The sequence below is a fragment of the Aegilops tauschii genome, chromosome 4 (genome assembly GCF_002575655.3).
Source record: "Aegilops tauschii subsp. strangulata cultivar AL8/78 chromosome 4, Aet v6.0, whole genome shotgun sequence".
Lineage (NCBI taxonomy): Eukaryota > Viridiplantae > Streptophyta > Magnoliopsida > Poales > Poaceae > Aegilops > Aegilops tauschii.
In genome coordinates, this window is record NC_053038.3 from 4,767,136 (window position 1) to 4,779,774 (window position 12,639).

General features: G+C 43.5%; 1 non-coding gene across 1 annotated transcript; it reads right to left on the reverse strand.

Moving 5' to 3' along the window:
* Positions 1–12,036: 12,036 nt before the first annotated feature.
* TRNAP-CGG (transfer RNA proline (anticodon CGG)) lies at positions 12,037–12,108 on the reverse strand. Its single transcript has one exon. It is a non-coding gene; the product is annotated as a tRNA-Pro (tRNA).
* Positions 12,109–12,639: the final 531 nt, after the last annotated feature.

The following is a 12,639-nucleotide window of genomic DNA, read 5'->3' on the forward strand; positions in this document are numbered from 1 at the left end:
ATTATCCACGGGGGCTGGGGGCGCCGGAGGCCGCCAACATCGGCGACCGTCCGCGTTAGTCCCTCTCTCTCTCTCTCTCTCTCTCTCTCTCTCTCTCTCCTAAAGCTTGTGGACCATAGTTGGTTAGCCCTCTGGGCGAGGAGAAAAGGCCCAATGAACGAGAGCGCTCAGATTTTTCCTCCAGAACAACAGCCCTTTAGGACATCTGGCCCAACAAATAGAACATGTGGTAGAGGCCAGAACTGGCACCAGATTTGATGGCTGCGATCTCCCAAATCATGCAAATGGACGGCTCGAAATGCCTAAGTCATTAGAGCGTTGGGATTTGGCTCAGTTATATTGTCCTAAATAAATAGACCCAATGCTCCATATATCATATGGATAGCTCCACCCCTTCCTTAACAAGACCAGGGAAAGTCAGCTCTAGTCCTTGACAAAACAAACAAAAGAATGTACACTAATATCCAGTCATGTCAGTATTCATGCCCAAAATAAGCTCATGAGTGTGGTCGTTCCTAGTAGAGACAATGTAGGTATGATAGTTAGGCAATAGAAAGTTAGACGGAAAAAGCGCGCAGGACAAAAAACTAGAGAATCATAATAGGAAAGAAAAGCAAGGACAAGAAACAAACGAGGTTTGCAAAGGTATTGTCACCACATACATGGGGCAGATTCCAAAAGTTGCACTCCAAGCTTGAGGACTAGGTCGATTGGAAATGGGTGGTAGGCAGTTTTCTGCAGAAACTCATACAAGCTTGGGCCAAGCTTCTCACAAACCTATCGAGTCATAGAACTTTATTGAATAACAGGACCATATGTCTAACAGACAAGTGGAGGAATTCTATGAATCATCCATATACACTAGTAGAAAACATGGCTTTGGTTGGGGCCTGGCCAGCCCATTAGTCCCAGTTCAAGCACGAACCGGGACCCATGGGGGGCATACGTCCCGGTTCGTGCGCCTAGGGGGCCGGCCGGGCCTCGGGAGGCATTTGTCCCGGTTCGTGTGGACCCATTTGTCCCGGTTCTAGGCATGAACTGGGACCAATGGTCCTCGCTCCTGGCCCACAGCCATTGGTCCCGGTTCGTGCCTAGAACTGGGACAGAAGGGTGGCCTTTAGTCCCGGTTCCAGCCACGAACCGGGACCAATAAGGTGGCTATATATACCCCCTCGCCCGCGAGCAGAGCACTCCACACTGCTCTGTTTTTCTGGCCGGCGAGGTGAGAGCTTTGTGGTGCTCTAGCTCACCTCCTCTTCACATGAGGTGTTCGATGAAATGCCCGAGCCACACTAGTTAAGCTTTGTCCTCTCGAAACTCGACCTCCGAGCTCCATTTTTCTCGAGATTTGTCTAGGTTTAGCGGTCCGTCACGTCCCGTCCCCGTCTTCACCGCCGTCGATCGCCCGCGCCGATCTCATCGCGGGCACCACCGTGGTGAGACTCTTGTTCTTATCTTCTTTCCGAAAGAAAAAAAATTCTTACTTTAGATAGATACTTGTCTAATTTTCTTAGTTTTGACACACATAATTATATATAATGCACGCAGATGAACTGACAATGGATGTACGGTGACAGAAACACCTCCGAGTACATTAAGGGCCTGCATAATTTTCTCGAAGTGGCTGAGGCAAACAAGCAGAATGGTTTTATGTGTTGTCCATGCCCTAATTGTGGGAATACGAAGTCTTACTCTGACCGGAAAATCCTTCACACCCACCTGCTTTATAAGGGTTTCATGCCACACTATATTGTTTGGACGAGGCACGGAGAAATAGGGGTTATGATGGAAGACAACGAAGAAGAAGAGGACGATGACAACTATGTGCCCCCTGAATATGGTGATGCTGCAACGAGGGAAGCTGCTGAAGATCAAGAGGAACCAGACGATGTGCCCGATGATGATGATCTCCGCCGTGTCATTGTCGATGCAAGGACACAATGCGAAAGTCAAAAGGAGAAGCAGAAGTTCGATCGCATGTTAGGGGATCACAAAAAAGGGTTGTACCCCAATTGCGAAGATGGAAACACAAAGCTCGGTACCGTACTGGAATTGCTGCAGTGGAAGGCAGAGAATGCTGTGCCTGACAATAAAGGATTTGAGAAGCTACTGAAAATATTGAAGAAGAAGCTTCCAAAGGATAACGAATTGCCCGACAGTACGTACGCATCAAAGAAGGTCGTATGCCCTCTAGGATTGGAGGAGCATAAGATACATGCATGCCCTAATGACTGCATCCTCTACCGCGGTGCGTACGAGGATTTGAACGCATGACCGGTATGCGGTGCATTGCGGTATAAGATCAGACAAGATGACCCTGGTGATGTTGACGGCGAACCCCCCAGGAAGAGGGTTCCTGCGAAGGTGATGTGGTATGCTCCTATAATACCACGGTTGAAACGTCTGTTCAGAAACGAAGAGCATGCCAAGTTGATGCGATGACACAGAGAGGACCGTAAGAAAGACGGGAAGTTGAGAGCATCCGCTGACGGGTCGCAGTGGAGAAAAGTCGAGAGAAAGTATTGGGCTAAGTTTGCAGGTGACACAAGGAACGTATGGTTTGGTTTAAGCGCGGATGGCATTAATCCTTTCGGGGAGCAGAGCAGCAATCACAACACCTGGCCCGTGACTCTATGTATGTATAACCTTCCTCCTTGGATGTGCATGAAGCGGAAGTTCATTATGATGCCAGTTCTCATCCAAGGCCCTAAGCAACCCGGCAACGACATTGATGTGTACCTAAGGCCATTAGTTGAAGAAATTTTACAGCTGTGGAATGGAAACGGTGTACGTGTGTGGGATGAGCACAAACAAGAGGAATTTAACCTGCACGCGTTGCTGTTTGTAACCATCAACGATTGGCCCGCTCTTGGTAACCTTTCAGGACAAACAAGCAAGGGATACCACGCATGCACGCACTGTTTAGCTGACACCGAAAGTATATACCTGGACAAATGCAGGAAGAATGTGTACCTGGGCCATCGTCAATTTCTTTCGACCAACCATCAATGTCGAAAGAAAGGCAAGCATTTCAAAGGCGAGGCAGATCACCGGAAGAAGCCCACCATGCGTACCGGTGATCACGTACTTGCTACGGTCAATGATTTACACGTAATCTTTGGAAAGGGTCCCGGCGGACTAGCTGTTCCGAATGACGCCGAGGGACGCGCACCCATGTGGAACAAGAAATCTATATTTTGGGAACTACCCTACTGGAAAGACCTAGATGTCCACTCTTCAACCGACGTGATGCACGTGACGAAGAACCTTTGCGTGAACCTGCTAGGCTTCTTGGGCGTGTATGGGAAGACAAAAGATACACCGGAGGCACGGGAGGACCTGCAACATTTGGATGATAAAGACGGCATGCCTCCAAAGCGGTATGAAGGTCCTTCCAGCTACGCTCTTACCAAAGAAGAGAAGGAAATCTTCTTTGAATGCCTGCTCAGTATGAAGGTCCCGTCTGGCTTCTCGTCGAATATAAAGGGAATAATAAATATACCAGAGAAAAAGTTCCAGAACCTAAAGTCTCATGACTGCCACGTGATTATGACGCAACTGCTCCCGGTTGCATTGAGAGGGCTTCTACCGGAAAACGTCCGATTAGCCATTGTGAAGCTATGTGCATTCCTCAATGCAATCTCTCATAAGGTGATCGATCCAGAAATCATACCAAGGCTAAGGAGTGACGTGACGCAATGTCTTGTCAGTTTCGAGCTGGTGTTCCCACTGTCCTAGTTCATTTAGTCGACAAGATTGTCATTCTGGGCCCCGTATTTCTACACAATATGTTCCCCTTTGAGAGGTTCATGGGAGTCCTAAAGAAATATGTCCGTAACCGCGCTAGGCCAGAAGGAAGCATCTCCATGGGCCATCAAACAGAGGATGTCATTGGGTTTTGTGTTGACTTCATTCCTGGCCTTAAGAAGATAGGTCTCCCTATATCGCGGTATGAGGGGAGACTGACGGGAAAAGACAAACTTGGGGGGGACTCAATAATATGCAGGGACTGGCATTCTTGGTCTCAAGCACACTACACAGTTCTATAGAACTCTACCTTGGTGACCCCGTATGTCGATGAACACAAGAACAGTCTGCGCTCCAAACACCCGGAGCAGTGTGACGACTGGATTACATGTGAACACATCAGGACTTTCAGCAGTTGGTTGGAAACACGTCTCAGAGGTGACAACACTCTTTGTGATGAGTTGTACTCGTTTTCCAGGGGACCATCTTCGACTGTATTGACTTACAAAGGATACGAGATAAATGGGAATACATTTTACACGATCACCCAAGATCACAAGAGCACCAACCAAAACAGCGGTGTCCGCTTTGATGCAGCAACCAAGAGGGGAAAGGACACATATTATGGTTACATAGTGGACATATGGGAACTTGACTACGGACATGATTTTAAGGTCTCTTTGTTTAAGTGCAAATGGGTCAATCTGTCAGGTGGCGGTGTACAGGTAGACCCACAGTACGGAATGACAACAGTTGATCGGAATAATCTTGGGTACACCGACGAACCGTTCGTCCTAGCCAATGATGTGGCGCAGGTTATCTATGTGAAGGACATGTCTACCAAACCGTCAAATAGAAAAGATAAGGAAGCGAATACATCATACGATGAGCCAAAGCGCCATATAGTTCTTTTAGGAAAAAGGGACATCGTGGGAGTGGAGGGCAAGACAGACATGTCTGAAGATTATGAAAAGTTTCATGAAATTCCTCCCTTCAAAGTCAAGGCTGACACAAGCACCCTGTTAAACGATGAAGATTATCCATGGTTACGACGCAATAAGCAAAGGACACAAGCGAAGAAAAAGTGAAGACTTTCTCTCCACAACTATTAGGATGATACCATGCCAACTTTCAACCTTTTCGTAGTTCATTTGAAATGCCTGTTGTAACAGACGAATTTCCGTATGAAACCCTGATATCTCGAAACAGATTGTCCGTTTTGTACACGAAGTGCATCCAGTTTTTGTCGTAACCCTCTCAACTTTTTAGCACATGCTATGTGGGTGAAATGATGATACCATGCCAACTTTATACCTTTTTATAGTTCATTTGAAATGCTTTTCAATTTCAGGATCTTATAGCTAAAATAATCAGTAAATGCATGAAAAATAACAAATGAAGTCAGAAAGGGTTGAAAATTGATGACGTGGCTTTGAATGGTGCATTTTCAACACACAAGAAGTCCGGAGTTGTAATAAGTCATTAAAAATAAAATAGAGGCGCAATGCTCACCTGCACGTTGCTTAGCTTCAGGCCTTGAGGAAATAGTGTAGACTACACGGAGCTATGTGTAGTTTTCGACCGAAACCCTGATAGCTCCGTGCAGTCTACACCACTTCCTCAAGGCCTGAAGCTAAGCAACGTGCAGGTGAGCATTGCGCCTCTCCTTCATCGTCTCTACATTGAGGGCTTATAAACCGCTGCGAGTGCCTCTCGCTTGGCGAGGTGGGACTAAAAAACAGCTGCAAAAAGAATCAACTAAAAAACTCTATTACCGGTTCATGCCACGAACCGGTACTAAAGGTGCTCGTGGGGCCCCAGTCTTAGAACCGGTACTAAATGAAATGCCTTTGTAACAGCCTTAGAACCGGTACTAAAGGAATCAACTAAAAACCTCTAGTATTATTGAAACTAAAATTATATAGAATTTATGCAACTAATATTATCAAAGTATTTTCTGTTCAAAACATTAAAAGCAAAAAGAATTTTCATAAAATAAATACAAAAAGCAAAAATAAAATAAAATAAATAAGTAGAAACAAAATAAATTTTTATAAATAAGTAGAAACAAAATAAAATAAATAAGTAGAAACAAAATAAAATGAAATAACATAAAATAAATTTTTATAAATTAAATAAGTAGAAACAAAACAAAATAAAATAAACTATAATAAAATAAAATAAATAAACCTTAATAAAATAAATAAAAATAGCAACAGTAAGTATTTTGTTGTAAGTTGAAACAAAATAAAAACAATAAAGCAATAAAGAAAACAAAAAACTCTGGAAAAAATAAAAAATGCCACCTACTGGGCCACCATGCCCTGAATACGACTAGAAACCTAGCTAGTTGGGCCAGGATTCAGGCCTGTAGAAGGCCCAGCAGCCCACAGGCAAAGCAGTGTCAGATTAGGCCCATAGGCCTGCAGTTCAGAGGAGTTCGAGAGGGAGGAGGCAGCGGAGCTTATAAATAGGTGTTGGGCGCTCTCAACTAGAGAGGTGGGACTAAACTCCCACCACCACGCCGCTGTGTAAGGCCATTGGTCCCGGTTGGTGGCACGAACCGGGACCAATGCCCACCTTTGGTACCGGTTGTTGCCACCAACCGGGACCGATGCCCACCTTTAGTCCCGGTTGGTGCCACCAACCAGGACCAAAGGCCTCTGCTTTCCGCCCTTTGAGCTGCTGAAAAGAGACCTTCTATATAAGCCACACTTATGAAAAATTTCGATTCAGTTCTTCTTCCCACTGCCTCGACGCCGTCGCCGCGCCGCCGCCCCCTGCCCCGACGCAGTCACCGCGCCGCCACCCCCTGCCCCGACGCCGTCGCCGCGCGCCGCCCCTGCCCCTGCCCCGACGCCGTTGCCGCGCGCCGCCCCTGCCCCGACGCCGTTGCCGCGCGCCGCCCCTGCCCCGACGCCGTCGCTGACGCCGCCCCCAGTGAGCCCCCGCACCCCTGTCCTGCCCCGCCCCGTGGCCGCCGTATGCATATCAGTTTTTTTGCATATATGTTGATGTATATATAATGTTGATGTATGGAGTATATATGATGATGTTTTGTTCAGCGTCGTCATATATGATGTTTTTTCCTGCATATATATATATCATCATATGATTTTTTTGTTCATAGATGTGATTTTTTTTCATATATCATATGATGTTTTTATATTGTTCATAGATGATCGATCATATTTGTTCATATGTATGCAAGCAAAGTCGTTGTCGTTAGTTATACTGTTTAGGGTTAGGGTCGTCGAGGAAGGTAAATAAGGAAAGAAGAAAAGAGGAAGAAAAGAGGAAGAAGGAAGAAGAAGAAAAAAAAGAGGAGAAGGAGAAGGAATAGAGGAGAAGGAATAGAACTAGTTAAACTAGTTTATTCTTAGGAAGTACTACTTTATTTTATTTATAGTAAGTGCTTAGTAGTTGAACTAGTTGATTTAATAAAACTACTTTATTTTACTATAGAAGTAGTTTATTTTTAGGAAGTACTACTTTATTTTATTTATAGTAAGTGCTTAGTAGTTGAACTAGTTGATTTAATAAGACTACTTTATTTTACTATAGAAGTAGTTTATTTTTAGGAAGTACTACTTTATTTTATTTATAGTAAGTGCTTAGTAGTTGAACTAGTTGATTTAATAAAACTACTTTATTTTACTATAGAAGTAGTTTATTTTTAGGAAGTACTACTTTATTTTATTTATAGTAAGTGCTTAGTAGTTGAACTATTTGATTTAATAAAAACTACTTTATTTTTATATAGAAATAGTTTATTTTTAGTAAGTACTACTTTATTTTATTTATAGTAAGTGCTTAGTAGTTGAACTAGTTGATTTAATAAAACTACTTTATTTTACTATAGAAGTAGTTTATTTTTAGCAAGAAAATTAATACAACTAGTTTATTTTTTTAGTTAAAGCAATTATTCCCGCATCGACATCGACGATGCCTATCCCGCATCCTCGTCGTCGACTCGCCGGAGGAGGCCTGCTTGATCAGAGGGGCCATGCCCGGGACTGGGCTCCGCCGGGCTGGTATTGGGAGGTGCTACCTTTCGGGGGGCGTAGGTTGATGAGGAGCCAACCCGTCGTTGACCCGAACCTTGTTTGGTGGCGGTCGCGTGGGCCAGTGACGGTGCCAAGGCGAGGAGGACGAGCATGCCCGTCGCTACATGGTTGCGTTGGAGGGCAGGTTCGACAATACCAGGCAGGTTCTTCAGAGATCTCACTGGAGCTATGATCCTGTGATGGTTCCTTCTCTTTGGGTGTCCACCGCCCGCTCCGATACCCGTCGGGCGCTACGGTTCTAGCTGTATTAGCGATGCTATATGTATGATACTATTCGAGGTGTATTAGTGATAATATTCGACGATGTACGGACGCAAGAGATTATGTAGTTTGCTTATTGAATGCATGGTAATTTGAATACCAATTTATTTTATGATTTGGTTTTGCTTATTGAATGCTCAAATTGGAAAACTACTCCTACTTTGAATGCTAAAATTGGAGAACACTATGCAAGGCGTATGCATTTGATTAGTTCATAGCTTATAGGGTTTTTGTTTTTGTAGAAATCTAGGAGCCCCCTTCATCATCCCCGCCGTCATCCCCGTCACCGACCCCCCTCCGACCTCGAGGTGAGACCAGCCAAATCTCCATGTCAATATGAGTCCTATAAGATATTTTGAAATGTTTTTGCTCATATTTTCAACGATATTTCGGGTTGACTTTAAGTCTGTCGAGTCTCCACCATATATGAGAGGACGAAGAATCCCGACTGTTGTCGTGGGGGTAGCTTCTCCTTCGTTCCCGTGTGCTAGGCAATTTTAATGCACTCGGGAACGAAAGGAGGAGCTACCATCACCGACGGTCGCAAATGTCAGAGAGGATCAGTGAGGGAGAGTCTCCACCATATATGAGAGGACGAAGAATCCCGACTGTTGTCGTGGGGGTAGCTTCTCCTTTCCTGTGTGCTAGACAATTTGGTGTAATGCACTCGGGAACGAAATGAGGAGCTACCATCACCGACGGTCGAATATATACACCCCGTGAGCTGAGAATTTTCAAGGAAAGACTCGACAGACCGATAGTCAACCCGTGATGAATAATAATGTTCTAATTTAGTTTTTGTAGTACATATATTTAATTGTACAAGTTTAATCTTTGAATTATGAATATAGGAAATGTCGTACTCGGACGACGAAAGTCTCCCGGGGGAGTGCTCCTGGTGCAACGATGACCGAGGTCTGTGCGACAGGTGCCCTCACCTGGATGAAGATCAATGCTTTAGCATTAAGCTCCAGGAGACCTTCGATGTTGAAATGGTACGCAACGACGACAAGTGTTTTTTTCGTAATTAAGCACGACTTCAACTATTTCAACGTGTAATTTTCATCTTTTACAATTCGACTAGCTTATCCCATGCCATGCAAGACGCTATGTCTTGGAGAGGATGCGTTTTGAAGACCATGAAAGTTTCAAAACAAAGAAAATTCACGTAAGGACCCATCATGGTATGGATTTTGAAGTAAATCTGTACAATTCTCAGAGCATATACCATTTTGGTTGCCCAAATTGGAAAGCACTTTGCAAGATGTATGGTTTTTATGAGGATATGCTTCTCACCATGGATCTTGGTGATCCTGACATCGAGCAAGACAATATGGACATTTGGGTCCTTGTTGATACACTTCCAATTCTACCGCTATGTTAGTTTCTCAAACATAGTTGTTAGCTAATTTATATTGTTTATTTCAAAATAGTTGACAGCTTATTTCCATTGGACAACTTATTTTCATTCTTCAACAATGTGCGGAAGATGGTAAACAAAACCCACTACACCGATGGCTCCGAATTAACTTATCAGGAGAAAAATCATCTCATCGCATTTTGTACTGACCTTGAGAATTACAATACCTATTATGACACTCCTCCAAATTATGGTCAATACGTGCCACTAGTGCACGTGTTGAACCACGGTAACTTCTATGGAGATACCCTGGTAAGATTTTTTACTATTATGACATCCGTGCATCTTTTGCATACTTCTAAAACTAGTACATCATTGCTAACTACGAAGTTATTACTATGTTTTTCAACAAAGAATCCCGATGGATTGTGTGCCTCATTTGATGTATCAGAATGGTCGCCTTGATGTTTTGAACATACAGCCAGGTCATTCTACGAATCTCAACTGTCCATACCGGATTTCTAAAAGAAGTGGAGACATGAAAATCAAAGAATGAAAAAAATGTATGGACAGTCGTAAGGAGGTTCTTGGAAGCAAAAGGAAGTGAAGCGCAAGAATTGGAGACAGGATGATCTCCATTCTCCATAATGGAGAGTCAGGGTCTATATTGTTTTATGCTATTTTACCTTAAAGAGGGTATTTAGGTCCTACCTAATACTGATGATCACGTGCTAAGAACAATTAAATAGGGTTGGTTCGATGACTATGAGGATGATGATCGTATGACTTGTTATTAATAACGAGTAAAAGTTGTATGATGATGATTAGTAGGAGTTGTTATTATGATGATGCATGATGCGAGCATGAAGAGTTATTATATATCAGTGGGTGAAATGAACATGGATTGGATTGAAGTGAAGGCAACATGCATGTGGTGTATGTCGAAAGTAGTACTAATCCAAACTTGATCAAGTTAGGATTAGTATTACTTTCGACATGCACCACATGTTGCGTTCACTTCAATCTAAGCCATGTTTAGGCATAGCAGTAGCGTTGGTAAACCAAGCACGGAGATAAGAGAGGACACTTCTCTCTATTAGCTAGCTAACACCCTAAATTAACCCCCCAAAACCCCCTAAACCACCCCCTTAAAAAAATAAAAACCTCAGCTCCTGCCAGCTGCTGACGCATGGATGCCTTTTGGTCCCGGTTGGTGCCACCAACCGGGACCAAAGGCCCTCCTGCCTGGGCTTGCCGCAGCGGCCACGTGGAGGCCCATATGTCCCGGTTGGTGTAAGAACCGGGACTAAAGGTGTAGAGCTTTAGTACCGACCCTTTAGTCCCGGTTCACCATCCGGGACAAATGGGCCTTACGAACCGGGACAAATGGCCCTTTTTCTACTACTTAAAATACAAATATGGTTACGACAACCGAACCAATTCCATATTTGCACATAGCTGCAAAAACACTAAGGAGTATGTGACTTATTTCTTTGGCACCATGATTTGAAAAAAAAAAGGTTTTGAGTTTGGGAAGTTTCCTGAAACCAGCAACATAAAAGATTGATGTGATAATAGCATGAAAAATTCAAATAATTATAAATACATTTAGGATATCTCAACCCACCATTTGCAAAGATATTTCTGGCTATTATTTTGTCCAATTCCAGCATTTTTATAAAAAAAACATGGTGGATATTTTTCTTAGTAGGTATCTTTATTTTATTGGTAATAATGTTTTTCATATAATTAGAATAAGGTGGATATTTAGTAGCAGAAGTCGAAGGAATTTGCAACTCAAGCGTTTTAAGCAGTTAAAGAAATTTTGCAAATCATTTTTCATGGCCATGACAGCTGAGAATAGACCAAAAGTTCGTCCTAACCCCCCTTTTGCTTCTATTTGTTTTTCTTTTTTTACGAAGAAATTATTGTATATTACTCAAAAGACCAATGATTTACAGTCATAAAAAAATTCTAAAGCGCTGGACCCGGAGGGGGAGGGGGGTGGTGCTGATCTAGGCCAAACAATAGTACGCCGTTGTGATCTACCAAAGTTTGCCATAAAGTGACTGGAGTTATTTTGGCATCGGCAATTGTAAGTAATACAAGATTAATTTCCTTCAAGCTTTTCTCGATTTCATCGACCAAGAAAGCATACTTGGATTTGTTGCCATCTCCACTCTTGACCATAGTGACCGCCTCAAGGCAATCAACATCAATAGGCCGGGTACTCCATTGAAGCGCCAAACCCAAACCTTAACGTGGCCGCGCACAGGACACGACCACGGCACATGCGGAATTGTTGACCTCCGTTATTGCATGCTGGACTCACATGCGGAAAGCATGTAGTAGTGACTGATTTCCCTTTGATTGTAATTACATAATTCCCTCTGTTAGATTGTTTTGAGGTTTCTCCTCTCTTAATGAATGAAAGCACCACTCCTGATGGCTGCGTACATTAGTCGATGCAGCAGCCATGGTTTTCACCTCGTTCAGAATCAGAAAAAGGAGAGAGAAAAAAAGGGGTCCGATCGCCAATAACACCGTCTAAATAGTGGCAGATGGTGGGGTCCGATCGCCAACAACACCGTCTAAAAATTAGGGGTGTTCCGAGAATCGAACTCGGGACCTCTCGCACCCGAAGCGAGAATCATACCACTAGACCAAACACCCAGTTTGGTTAACGTGTAACCACCAAGTCTACTAATCAGCTTCAGGCACATTTTTCGTCCATCTCTCCCCGTTCTTTTGTTTATTGTTTTTGCGAGAAGTCCATCTCTCCCCGTTGTTGAGCTATGAAGAACATAGTGAATACTAGCTATTAGGCGCTTGTTGTAGGGCAAATGGAAATCCAAGTAAAAGGGACATGCCGGGTTGACACAAGCTCAGCAAAAAGGAAAGCGTGTGCAAGATGTACGTACGGCCCTCCAACCATGCTAATCAACCAAAGTATATTGTATATTTTTTTTGTTCATTTCATTATTAAATGCCCACAATAACGAGTGGCGCATTACCTAGTTGTATAAGTTATAACGCACTCGACTGCATCAAAATATTGAATCGATGGCTCGATATCCGTCATATCTACTATCTAACTAGACAACGCACTCTGCATTAATGAATTTACTTTCGAAGAAAAAAAACTCAAGATGAGCCAGTCCAGGAGGAACATGGTCATGTCCAGGGGAGTGCCAACATGGTGAA